At 58.7% G+C, this 13,079-nt stretch overlaps 1 protein-coding gene across 1 annotated transcript in view; it reads right to left on the bottom strand.

Annotated features, from left to right (window-relative positions):
• LOC125449532 (antigen WC1.1-like) overlaps positions 1-123 on the bottom strand; it is a 111,340-nt gene extending 111,217 nt beyond the window's left edge. Inside the window, exon 1 of the mRNA XM_059642791.1 lies at positions 1-123. This exon is cut by the window's left edge and continues 69 nt beyond it. The gene's annotated coding sequence lies outside the window, so the exon portion shown is untranslated.
• Positions 124-13,079: the final 12,956 nt, after the last annotated feature.

Genomic DNA, 13,079 nt, shown 5'->3' with positions numbered 1-13,079 from the left:
CCCATGGGCAATATCACCAGCAAGCAGACAGGAAGGAGGCAGGAGACAGAGGGAGGAGCGAAAGAAAGAGAGATGGAAAATTACGGGTGGGGAGAAATGCAGAGAGGAAGTCAGAGGGAGAGCAAAAAGCCAGGGAAAGATAGGGGCAGGTGGGGAGCGAGCGATCAGCGGTGGTGGGGGAAGGGGGGGGAGGGAAGACAGAGAGAGTGAAAGGAGGGTGGGAGACGAGATGGAGAGGGGAAAGTGGAGGAGAGAGAGAAAGAGAGAAGTGGGGAGGTCAGAGAAGGTAGGTGCAGACAGAGAGTGAACGGAAGGTGGGAGAGGAGATACAGAGGGGAAAGTGGAGGAGAGAGAGAGAGAAAGAGAGAGAGAAGTGGGGAGGTCAGAGAAGGTGGGTACTGACAGAGAGAGTGAACGGAAGGTGGGAGAGGAGATGGAGAGGAGAAAGAGAGAGAAAGACAGAAGGGGGAGTTTAGAGAAGGTGGGTGCAGACAGAGAGAGGGCAGCGAGGACAGAGGTGAAATGGAGTGGGCATTGGTAGGGTGGGGAGGAATGATCGGGGGAGAGGAGAGGGGGTAAAAGGGGGGTGAAGGTTGATAGAGAAATGCGGGGGGGGGTTTTGGTGAAGGGGACAATGGGGGGAAAGCTTTGAAGGGATTGAGGTTCTGAGGAAACAGAAGTTGTCTCAGGTCGCGTCTCAAAGCCTGCGCCGCAGTGAAATGCTTGCCAAAGAATTAATGTGAGAAAGAGAGAGAGAGAAGGAGAGAGAGGAGAGCGACGGGTGGGGAAAGGGTGTGGCCAGGGAAAGATGAGACGCTCAGAGAGCTGGAATACCCCCACGACCCTGCACCTCACGGACAGTTTCAGGGTCATGGGGGACAGCAGAAGCGAGCAGTGAAATACTAGGCAGAAGAAGCTGAGGTCAGGTTCGGAGCAAGATACAACTTGTGACACCGGCCAGCCTCAGGAAGTGGTGAGATGCGGTTGGAATCGGTGGAGGGGAGATGCGAGGGCGGATGGTGGGTTCAGCAGAGGCTCTGTGTGTGGGGGGAGGGTCGGGGGAATGCTGTGTGGGATGGAAGAAAGGGGGCACTAGAACACTGTGAGGGACAAGAACATGAGACTCCGCAAAGCAAAACACAGCTCCCCAGGCCCTCCCACCTTCACCAGAGAGAGAAAATGGCATCAGGACAACAGTTTCTTGGCACATACTGCACTGTCGGAGGGTCAGTGCTGAGGGAGCGCCGCACTGTCGGAGGGTCAGTGCTGAGGGAGCGGGCACGGCCAGAGGGTCAGTGCTGAGGGAGCGGGCACTGCCGAAGGGTCAGTGCTGAGGGAGCGGGCACAGTCGGAGGGTCAGTGCGGAGGGAGCGGGCACAGTCGGAGGGTCTGTGCTGAGGGAGCGGGCACGGTCGAAGGGTCAGTGCTGAGGGAGCGGGCACTGGCAGAGGGTCAGTGCTGATGGAGCGGGCACTGTCAGAGGATCAGTGCGGAGGGAGCGGGCACTGTCAGAGGGTCAGTGCTGAGGGAGCGGGCACTGCCGGAGGGTCAGTGCTGAGGGAGCGGGCACTGTCGGAGGGTCAGTGCGGAGGGAGCAGCCACTGTCGGAGGGTCAGTGCTGAGGGAGCGGGCACTGTCAGAGGGTCACTGCTGAAGGAGCGGGCACTGTTGGAGGGGCAGAGCTGAGGGAGGGGACACTGTAGAAGGGTCAGTGCTGAGGTAGAGGGCACTGTCGGCGGGTCAGTGCTGAGGGAGCGGGCAGTGTCAGAGGGTCACTGCTGAGGGAGCGGGCAGTGTCAGAGGGTCACTGCTGAGGGAGCGGACACTGTCAGAGGGTCAGTGCTGAAGGAGCGGGCACTGTCGGAGGGGCAGAGCTGAGGGAGGGGACACTGTAGAAGGGTCAGTGCTGATGGAGTGGGCACTGTCGGATGGTCAGTGCTGAGAGAGCGGGCACTGCTGGAGGGTCAGTGCTGAGGAAGCGGGCACTGTCGGAGGGTCAGTGCTGAGGGAGCGGGCACTTTCGGAGGGTCAGTGCTGAGGGAGCGGGTACTGTCGGAGGGTCAGTGCTGAGGGAGCGGGCACTGTCGGAGGGTCAGTGCTGAGGGAGTGGGCACTGTCAGAGGGTCACTGCTGAAGGAGCGGGCACTGTTGGAGGGGCAGAGCTGAGGGAGGGGACACTGTAGAAGGGTCAGTGCTGTTGGAGCGGGCACTGCTGGAGGGTCAGTGCTGAGGGAGCGGGCAGTGTCGGAGGGTCAGTGCTGATGGAGCGGGCACTGCCAGAGTGTCAGTGCTGAAGGAGTGGGCACTGTTGGAGGGTCAGTGCTGATGGAGCGGGCACTGCCGGAGGGTCAGTGCTGAAGGAGCGGGCACTGTCAGAGGTGCAGAGCTGATGGAGGGGACACTGTAGAAGGGTCAGTGCTGAGATAGAGGGCACTGTCGGAGGGTCAGTGCTGAGGGAGAATAATTTGATCATAATAACACAAGGTGCAATGACACAGTTGTGGTGATTTGTTCTCAACCCAGCACTAAACGTAAAATTGTCCCGTAGTGCCCAGGGATGTGCAGGTTAGGGTGGGTTGGCCGTGCTAAATTGTCCCATAGTGCCCAGGGATGTGCAGGTTAGGGTGGATTGGCCGTGCTAAATTGTCCCGTAGTGCCCAGGGATGTGCGGGTTAGGGTGGGTTGGCCGTGCTAAATTGTCCCGTAGTGCCCAGGGATGTGCGGGTTAGGGTGGGTTGGCCGTGCTAAATTATCCCGTAGTGCCCAGGGATGTGCGGGTTAGGGTGGGTTGGCCGTGCTAAATTGTCCCGTAGTGCCCAGGGATGTGCGGGTTAGGGTGGGTTGGCCGTGCTAAATTGTCCCATAGTGTCCAGGGATGTGCAGGTTAGGGTGGATTGGCCGTGCTAAATTGTCCCATAGTGCCCATGGATGTGCGGGTTAGGGTGGATTGGACATGCTAAATTGTCCCGTAGTGCCCAGGGATGTGCGGGTTAGGGTGCATTGGCCGTGCTAAATTGTCCCATAGTGCCCAGGGATGTGCGGGTTAGGGTGGATTGGCCGTGCTAAATTGTCCCGTCGTGCCCAGGGATGTGCGGGTTAGGGTGGGTTGGCCGTGCTAAATTGTCCCATAGTGCCCAGGGATGTGCGGGTTAGGGTGGGTTGGCCGTGCTAAATTGTCCCATAGTGCCCAGGGATGTGCAGGTTAGGGTGGGATTGGCCGTGCTAAATTGTCCCGTAGTGCCCAGGGATGTGCAGGTTAGGGTGGATTGGCCGTGCTAAATTGTCCCATAGTGCCCAGGGATGTGTAGGTTCGGGTGGGTTGGCCATGCTAAATTGTCCCGTAGTGCCCAGGGATGTGCAGGTTAGGGTGGATTGGCCGTGCTAAATTGTCCCATGGAGTGCCGGCTTTGCTGTTGGCCCCCAGTTGGAGTTTCCGAAATCCTGGTTGGTCACTGGTCTCCTTTCCAGTTCCCGCCATGTTTCTCCAACATCCTGCGTGTGGCCATGATGTGGGAGATTGATCCTCCTTTCTCCGTGTGTCGGAGGGAAAAGAAATGATAGAGTCTCGGCAACATCATTCTCTTGGGAACGCGCTTGGAAGGTCTTCTGCTCTTGGAAATTCTTCTCGAAGGGTGTCTGATGCCTTGGAACTTTTGAACATAGAACATAGAACATTACAGCACAGTACAAGCCCTTCGACCCTCGATGTTGTGCCGACCTGTCATACCGACCTCAAGCCCATCTAACCTACACTATTCCATGTACATCCATATGCTCATCCAATGACGCCTTAAATGTACCTAAAGTTGGCGAATCTACTACCGTTGCAGGCAAAGCGTTCCATATCCTTACTACTCTCTGAGTAAAGAAACTACCTCTGACATCTGTCCTATATCTTTCACCCCTCAATTTAAAGCTATGCCCCCTCGTGCTCGCCATCACCATCCTAGGACTTTTTTTCCCCAAAGGTACGTTAAGAAGCCCGGTAGATCATAGAATAGCTACGATGGGATCCATTCAGCCTCTCGGACCCACACCAAAGACTAACCCACCCAGGCCCATACTTCTCCCCCACCCCACCCGATCTTTGCAATTCCCAACAAAATGGAGCACAGGCAATTGGGAATGAATTGACGTGTTCCATGTAGCAATCCGACATTCCACTCCCTCGTCAGACAGATGCATCGCGCCGCTGCCCCATGCCGACCTGCCAATTGTCAAGCCGATGGGAGTTTTCGGGTCCCATCGCGAGAACCTTCCACAGAACACCCCCGGGTCTGGTGCTCCCTACTCCTCCCCGACTTCACCCTGCCCCACACCGCCCCGCCATGCCATCCTGGGTCCCCCTCGCGGCTGCCTCCCACGATGTGACTTCCTCAATCCCAGGCTGGGATTTCAGAAATCCCACCAAGCCCTCTCCCGGCACACCCCCACCGCACACAAATCCGGACCCAGTTCGCCACACAGTTGGTGCTTCAGAACCCGCTCTCGTCGCCACCTCTTCGCTTCGTAATTCTTCGGGAACCAGGAAAGAGGCAGAAAAAGAGCAAAAAATCCCAACTAGGAATCATGGCTGATGTCGGCGGCCCCAGCTGCACTGGGAACGGGCTGACCCCTCCACCTGGCACACCACCCTCCCCCAACACACTATCTGGAAGATCAGGCCACAGGTCACCAGACAGTCTCTGGCACGGCCCCCCATACCATCTGTTGACATGTTAAGGGCGTTGAATTCCCAGAATTCTCTCCCTCGTCGTCCTCGATTCCGAAAACCATGCGACCACCACCGCCTGAAGAGGCCACGAGAGACTGGCAGCATCTCTGGGCTTGCCCCTGGGTGCAGGGCCGGGCTAGTATAAGGAAGATGGGGTGAAGGGCCTCCCTCCTGCGCTCCGAGGGTCAGCTCTCAGTGTCTACGCGGGTGCAGCTCGCCCTCTGCTGGTGGGGCTTAGGATTTCAGCCGCCAGGGGAAATTGGGGTGAAAGCGAGGGCGAAGGGCACACGCCAGGGCCACTGGGACAGGGCAATAGGAAAAAGGAATTCAATCCCAGCATCATTTAATGCACTCGGCTCCTAGAGGGTGGTATTGACCCTACCTTCCTGAGGGGGCAACAGAGGAAACTGCAAAAGAGATAGGGAGGGGGTGTAGGGGCAGGAGGGGGTTACAGAGATAGGGAGGGGGTGTAGGGGCAGGAGGGGGTTACAGAGATAGGGAGGGGATGTAGGGGCTGGAGGGGGTTACAGAGATAGGGAGGGGGTGTAGGGGCTCGAGGGGGTTACAGAGATAGGGAGGGGGTGTAGGGGATGGAGGGGGTTACAGAGAAAGGGAGGGGGTGTAGGGGATGGAGGGGGTAACAGAGAAAGGGAGGGGGTGTAGGGGATGGAGGGGGTAACAGAGATAGGAATGGGGTGTAGGGGATGGAGGGGGTTGCAGAGTTAGGGAGGGGGTGTAGGGGTTGGAGGGGGTTACAGAGGTAGGGAGGGGATGTAGGTTCTGGGGGGGGTTACAGAGATAGGGAGGGGGTGTAGGGGATGAAGGGGGTTACAGAGGTAGGGAGGGGGTGTAGGTTCTGGAGGGGGTTACAGAGATAGGGAGGGGGTGTAGGGGCTGGAGGGGGTTACAGAGATAGGGAGGGGGTGTAGGGGATGGAGGGGATTACAGAGGTAGGGAGGGGATGTAGGTTCTGGAGGGGGTTACAGAGATAGGGAGGGGGTGTAGGGGCTGGAGGGGGTTACAGAGATAGGGAGGGGGTGTAGGGGATGGAGGGGATTACAGAGGTAGGGAGGGGATGTAGGTTCTGGAGGGGGTTACAGAGATAGGGAGGTGGTGTAGGGGCTGGAGGGGGTTACAGAGACAGGGAGGGGGTGTAGGGGGCTGTCGGGGGTTACAGAGATAGGGGGGTGCTGTAGGGGCTGGAGGGGATAAAAGAGATGTGAGGGCGGTAGGATCTGGAGGGGGTGACAGAGGTGGGAGGGTGTGTAGGGGCTGGAGGGGGTTACAGAGATAGGGAGAGGGTGTGGGGGATGTAGGGGGTTACAGAGATAGGTAGGGGCTGGAGGGGGTTACAGAGATAGGGAGGGGGTGTAGGGGGCAGGAGAGGGTTACAGAGATAGGGAGGGGGTGTAGGGGCTGGGGTGGTTACAGAGATAGGGAGGGGGTGTAGGGGCTGGGGTGGTTACAGAGATAGAAAGGGGGTGTACGGGCTGGAGGGGGTGACAGAGATAAGGAGGGGTTGTAGGGGCAGGAGGCAGTGACAGAGATAGAGAGGGGGTGTAGGGGCTGGAGGGGGTTACAGAGATAGGGAGGTGGTGTAGGTTCTGGAGGGGGCTACAGAGATAGGGAGGGGGTGTAGGGGCAGGAGGGGGCTACAGAGGCAGGGAGGGGCTGTAGGGTCTGGAGGGGGTTACAGAGATGGGGAGGGGGTGTAGGGGGCAGGAGGGGGTTTGCAGAGATAGGGAGGGGGTATAGGGATTGCACGGGGTGACAGAGATAGGGAGGGGGTGTATGGGGTTGGAGGTGGTTAAAAAATAGGAAGAGGGTGTAGGGGGATGGAGGGGGTTACAGAGATAGGGTGGGGGTGTAGGGGATACAGGGGGTTACAGAGATAGGGAGGGGGTCTAGGGGCTGGAGGGGGTGACAGAGATAGGGAGGGGGTGTAGGGGCTGGAGCGGGGTACAGAGATAGGGAGGGGGTGTACGGGGTGGAGGGTGTTACAGAGATAGGGTGGGAGTGTATGGGGTGGAGGGGGTTAAAAAGATAGGGATGGGCTGTAGGGGACACAGGGTGTTTCAGAGATAGGGAGGGGGTGTAGGGGATGGTGGGAGTTACAGAGAGAGGGAGGGGGTGTAGGGGCTGGGGGTGTTACAGAGATAAGGAGGGAGTGTAGGGGCTGGAATGGGTTACAGAGATAGGGAGGGGGTGTAGGGGCTGGAGGGGGTTACAGAGATAGGGAGGGGGTGTAGGGGCTGGAGGGGGTTGCAGAGATAGGGACGGGGTGTAAGGGCTGGTGGGGGTTACAGAGATAGGGAGGGTGTGTATGGGGCTGGTGGGAGTTACAGAGGTAGGGTGGGGGTGAAGGGGAATGGGGGGGTTACAGAGATATGGAGGGGGTGTAGGGGCTGGAGGGGGTTAAAAAGATAGGGAGGCGGAGTAGGGGATGGAGGGGGTTACAGAGATAGGGAGGGGGTGTGTAGGGGCAGGAGTGGGTTGCAGAGATAGGGAGGGGGTGTTGGGGCTGGGCGGGGTGACAGAGAGAGGGAGGGGGTGTACGGGCTGTGGTGGGTAACAGAGATAGGGAGGGGTGTAGGAGTTGGAGGGGGTTACAGAGATAGGGAGCGGGTGTAGGGGATAGAGGGGGTTACAGTGATAGGGAGGGGTTGTACGGAGATGGTGGGGGTCACAGAGATAGGGAGCAGGTGTAGGGGATGGAGGGAGTTACAGAGATAGGGAGGGTGTGTACCGGCTGGAGGAGGTTACAGATATAGGGAGGGGGTGTAGGGTCTGAAGTGGCTTACAGAGATAGGGAGGGGCTGTAGGGGCTGGAGGGGGTTACAGAGACAGGGAGGGGGTGTAGGGGGATGGAGGGGGTTACAGAGTTAGGGAGGAGGTGTAGGGGCTGGAGGGGGTTACAGATATAGGGAGGGGGTGTAGGGTCTGAAGTGGGTTACAGAGATAGGGAGCGGCTGTAGGGGCTGGAGGGGGTTACAGAGACAGGGAGGGGCTGTAGGGGGATGGAGGGAGTTACAGAGATAGGGAGGGGTGTAGGGGCTGGTGAGGGTTACAGAGATATGGAGTGTGTAGGGGATGGAGGGGGTTACAGAGATAGGGAGGGTGTGCAGGGGCTGGATGGGGTTACAGAGATAGGGAGGGGGTGTAGGGGATGGAGGCGGGTACGGAGATAGGGAGGCGGTGTAGGATCTGGAGTCGGTTACAGAGATAGGGACAGGGTGCAGGAGACGGAGGGGGTTACTCAGAGATGGAGGAGGTGTATGGGCCTGGAGGGGGTTAAAAAGATACAGAGGTGGTGTAGGGTATGCGGGGGGGGGGGGGTTACAGAGATTGGGAGGGGGTGTAGGGGAATGGAGGGGGTTACAGAGATAGGGAAGGGGTGTAGGGGATAAAGGGGGTTACAGAGATAGGGAGGGACTGTAGGGGCTGGAGGGGGTTAGAGAGATAGGGAGGGGGTGTTGGGGGGTGGAGGGGCTGACAGAGATATGGAGAGGTTATAGAGATTGGAGGGGGTTACAGAGATAGGGAGTGGGTGTCGGGGCTGGAGGGGGTTTCAGAGATAGGGAGGGGGTGTAGGGGATGGAGGGGGCTACAGAGATAGGGAGGGGGTGTAGGGGATGGAGGGGTTTTCAGAGATAGGGAGGGGGTGTCGGGGCTGGAGGGGGTTACAGGGATAGGGAGGGGTTGCAGGGGAAGAGGGGGTTACTGAGATAGGGAGGGGGAGTATGGACTTGGAGGGGGTTAAAAAGTTATGGAGGTGGTGGAGGGGATACGGGGGCTTACAGAGATAGGGAGGGGGTGTAGGGGCTGGAGGGGGTTACAGACATAGGGAGGGGGTGTAGGGGACGGAGGGGGTTACAGAAATAGGGAGGGTGTGTCGGGGCTGGAGGGGGTTACAGAAATAGGGAGGGTGTGTCGGGGCTGGAGGGGGTTACAGAGATAGGGAGGGGGTGTAGGGTCTGAAGTGGGTTACAGAGATAGGGAGGTAGTGTAGGGGCTCGAGGGGGTTACAGAGATAGGGAGCGGATGTAGGGGCTGGAGGGGGTTACAGAGATAGGGAGGGGTTGTAGGGGATAGAGGGGGTGACAGTGATAGGGAGGGGGTTTTGGGGCTGGAGGGGGCTACAGAGATAAAGAGGGGGTGCAGGGGCTGGATGGGGTGACAGAGATTGGGAGGGGTTATGAGGATTGGAGGGGGTTACAGAGGTAGGGAGGGGGGGTCGGGACTTGAGGGGCTTTCAGAGATAGGGAGTCGGTGTAGGGGCTGGAGGGTGTTACAGAGATAGGGATGGGGTGTAGGGGGTGGAGGGGATTACAGAGATAGGGAGGGGGTGTAGGGGCTGGGGTGGGTTACCGAGATGGGAGGGTGTAGGGGATGGAGGGGGTTACAGAGATTGCGTGGGGATATATGGGAATGAGGGTAGTACAGAGAGAGGGAGGAGGTGTAGGGGCTGGAGGGGGTGACAGAGAGAGGGAGGGGGTGTACGGGCTGTGGTGGGTAACAGAGATAGGGAGGGGGTGTAGGGGGATGGAGGGGGTTACAGAGATAGGGAGGGGTTGTACGGGGATGGTGGGGGTCACAGAGATAGGGAGCGGGTGTAGGGGATGGAGGGAGTTACAGAGATAGGGAGGGTGTGTACCGGCTGGAGGAGGTTACAGATATAGGGAGGGGCTGTAGGGTCTGAAGTGGCTTACAGAGATAAGGAGGGGCTGTAGGGGCTGGAGGGGGTTACAGAGACAGGGAGGGGGTGTAGGGGGATGGAGGGGGTTACAGAGTTAGGGAGGGGGTGTAGGGGCTGGAGGAGGTTACAGATATAGGGAGGGGGTGTAGGGTCTGAAGTGGGTTACAGAGATAGGGAGCGGCTGTAGGGGCTGGAGGGGGTTACAGAGATAGGGAGGGGTGTAGGGGCTGGTGAGGGTTGCAGAGATATGGAGTGTGTAGGGGATGGAGGGGGTTACAGAGATAGGGAGGGGGTGTAGGGGATGGAGGGGGGTACGGAGATAGGGAGGGGGTGCAGGATCTGGAGTCGGTTACAGTGATAGGGACAGGGTGCAGGGGACGGAGGGGGTTACTCAGAGATGGAGGAGGTGTATGGGCCTGGAGGGGGTTAAAAAGATATAGAGGTGGTGTAGGGTATGCAGGGGGGTTACAGAGATTGGGAGGGGGTGTAGGGGAATGGAGGGGGTTACAGAGATAGGGAAGGGGTGTAGGGGATAAAGGGGGTTACAGAGATAGGGAGGGACTGTAGGGGCTGGAGGGGGTTAGAGAGATAGGGAGGGGGTGTAGGGGGGTGGAGGGGCTGACAGAGATATGGAGAGGTTATAGAGATTGGAGGGGGTTACAGAGATAGGGAGTGGGTGTCGGGGCTGGAGAGGGTTTCAGAGATAGGGAGGCGGTGTAGGGGATGGAGGGGGCTACAGAGATAGGGAGGGGGTGTAGGGGATGGAGGGGGTTTAAGAGATAGGGAGAGGGTGTCGGGGCTGGAGGGGGTTACAGGGATAGGGAGGGGTTGCAGGGGAAGAGGGGGTTACTGAGATAGGGAGGGGGAGTATGGACCTGGAGGGGGTTAAAAAGTTATGTAGGTGGTGGAGGGGATACGGGGGGTTACAGAGATAGGGAGGGGGTGTAGGGGCTGGAGGGGGTTACAGACATAGGGAGGGGGTGTAGGGGACTGAGGGTGTTACAGAAATAGGGAGGGTGTGTCGGGGCTGGAGGGGGTTACAGAGATAGGGAGGTGGTGTAGGGGCTGGAGGGGTTTACAGAGATAGGGAGCGGATGTAGGGGCTGGTGGGGGTTACAGAGATAGGGAGGGGCTGTAGGGGCTTGAGGGAGTTACAGAGATGGGGGGTGGAGGGGATGGAGGGGCTGATTGAGATAGCGAGGGTTTATAGGAATTGTAGAGGGTTACAGAGATAGGGAGGGGGTGTCGGGGCTGGAGGCGGTTTCAGAGATAGGGAGGGGGTTACAGAGATAGGGAGGGGGAGTATGGGCCTGGAGGGGGTTTAAAAGATATGGAGGTGGTGTCGGGGATACGGGGGGTTACAGAAATAGGGGTGGGGTGTAGGGGAAATGGAGGGGGTGACAGAGAGAGGGAGGGGGTGTAGGGGATAGAGGGGGTTTCAGAGATAGGGAGGGGGTGTAGGGGCTGGAGGGTGTTACAGAGATAGGGATGGGTGTATGGGGTGGAGGGAGTTACAGAGAGAGGGAGGGGGTGCAGAGGCTGTGGGGGTTACAGAGATAGGGAGGGGTTGCAGGTTCTGGAGGGGGTTACAGAGATAGGGAGGGGGTGTCGGGTCTGAAGTGGGTTACCGAGATATGGAGGGGCTGTAGGGGCTGGAGGGGGTTACAGAGATAGGGAGAGGGTGCAGGGGAAGAGGGAGTTAATGAGATAGGGAGGGGGTGTAGGGGCTGGAGGGGGTTACAGAGATAGGGAGGGGGTGTAGGGGAATGGAGGGGGTTACAGAGATAGGAAGGGGGTGTAGGGGATAGAGGGGGTTTCAGAGATAGGGGGGGATGTAGGGTGATGGAGGGGGTTTCAGACATAGGGAGGGGGTGTAGGGGACGGAGGGGGTTACAGACATAGGGAGGGGGCGTAGGGGATAGAGGGGCTTTCAGAGATAGGGAGTCGGTGTAGGGGCTGGAGGGGGTTACAGAGATAGGGAGGGGCTGTGGGGGCTGGAGGGGGTTACAGAGATAGGTAGGGGTGTAGGGGTTGGACAGGGTTACAGAGATATGGAGGGGGTGCAGGGATAGAGCGGGTTACTGAGATAGGGAGGTGTGTAGGGGGCAGGAGGGGGTTACAGAGACAGGACGGGGGTGTAGACGTTGGAGGGTGTTACAGAGATTGGGAGGGTGTGTAGGGGCTGGAGGCGGTGACAGAGATAGGGAGTGGGTGTAGCGGCTGGAGGGTGTTACAGAGATAGGGAGGGCTGTAGGGGCTGTAGGGGGTTACAGAGATAGGGAAGGGGTTTCTGGGGCTGGAGGGGGTTAAAATGATAGGGTTGTGGTGTAGGGTATACGGGGGTTACAGAGATACGGAGGGTGTTTCGGGCCAGGAGGTGGTTACAGAAATAGGGAGGGGGTGTAGGGGCTGGAGTGGGTTACAGTGATAGGGAGGGGGTGTAAGGGCTGGAGAGGTTTACAGAGATAGGGAGGGGGTGTCGGGGAAAGAGCGGGTTACAGAGATAGGGAGGGGTGTCGGGTGCAGGAGGGGATTACAGAGGCAGGACGGGGTGTAGACGCTGGAGGGGGTTACAGAGATAGAGAGTGGGTGTAGCGGCTGGAGGGGGTTACAGAGATAGGGAAGGGGTGTACGGGCTCTAGGGGGTTACAGAGATAGGGAAGGGGTGTATGGGGCTGGAGGGGGTTAAAATGATAGGGTTGGGGTGTAGGGTATACAGGGGGTTACAGAGATAGGGAGGGTGTTTAGGGCCGGGTGGTGGTTATAGAGATAGGGAGGGGTTGTAGGGGCTGGAGGGGGTTACAGAGATCGGGAGGGGTGTAAGGGCTGGAGTGGGGTACAGAGATAGGGATGTGCTGGAGGGGGTTACAGAGATAGGGAGGGGGTCTAGGGGCTGGAGTGGGTTACAGAGATGGGGAGGGGGTATTTGGGGTGGAGGGGGTGATAGAGATCAGGAGGGGGTGTATGGGCTGGTGTGGGTTACAGAGATAGGGAGGGGTTGTAGGGGTTGGAGAGGGTTACAGAGATAGGGTTGGGGTGTAGGGGAATGAGGGGGTTACAGAGAGAGGGCGGGGTTGTAGGGGCTGGAGGGGGTTACAGAGATAGGGAGGGAATGTAGGGCTGCAGGCGGTTACAGAGATAGGGAGGGGGTGTAGGAGCTGGAGGGGGTTACAGAGATAGGGAGTGTGTGTACGGGAAGGAGGGGGTTACAGAGAGAGTGAGGGGTTGTAGCGGCTGGGGCTGTTACAGAGATAGGGAGGGAGTGTAGGGGCTGGAGGCGGTTACAGTGGTAGTGAGGGGGTGTAGGAGCTGGAGGGGGTTACAGAAATAGGGAGGGTGTGTCGGGTCTGTAGGGGTTTACAGAGATAGGGAGTGGGTGTAGGGGCTGGAGGGGGTTACTGAGACAGGAGGGTGTGTCGGGGTATGGAGGGGGTTACAGGGATAGGGACGGGGTGTCGGGACTGGAGGGGGTTACAGAGATAGGGAAGGGGTGTATGGGGCTGGAGGGGGTTAAAATGATAGGGTTGGGGTGTAGGGTATACAGGGGGTTACAGAGATGGGGAGGGTGTTTAGGGCCGGGTGGTGGAGGTACAGAGGTTACAGAGATAGGGAGGGGGTGTCGGGTATGGAGGGGGTTACAGACCTAGGGAGGGGTGTAGGGGCCGTGGT

This window comes from Stegostoma tigrinum, chromosome 46 (assembly GCF_030684315.1).
Source record: "Stegostoma tigrinum isolate sSteTig4 chromosome 46, sSteTig4.hap1, whole genome shotgun sequence".
In the NCBI taxonomy this organism is placed as follows: domain Eukaryota; kingdom Metazoa; phylum Chordata; class Chondrichthyes; order Orectolobiformes; family Stegostomatidae; genus Stegostoma; species Stegostoma tigrinum.
This window is presented reverse-complemented; position numbering and strand designations above follow the sequence as displayed.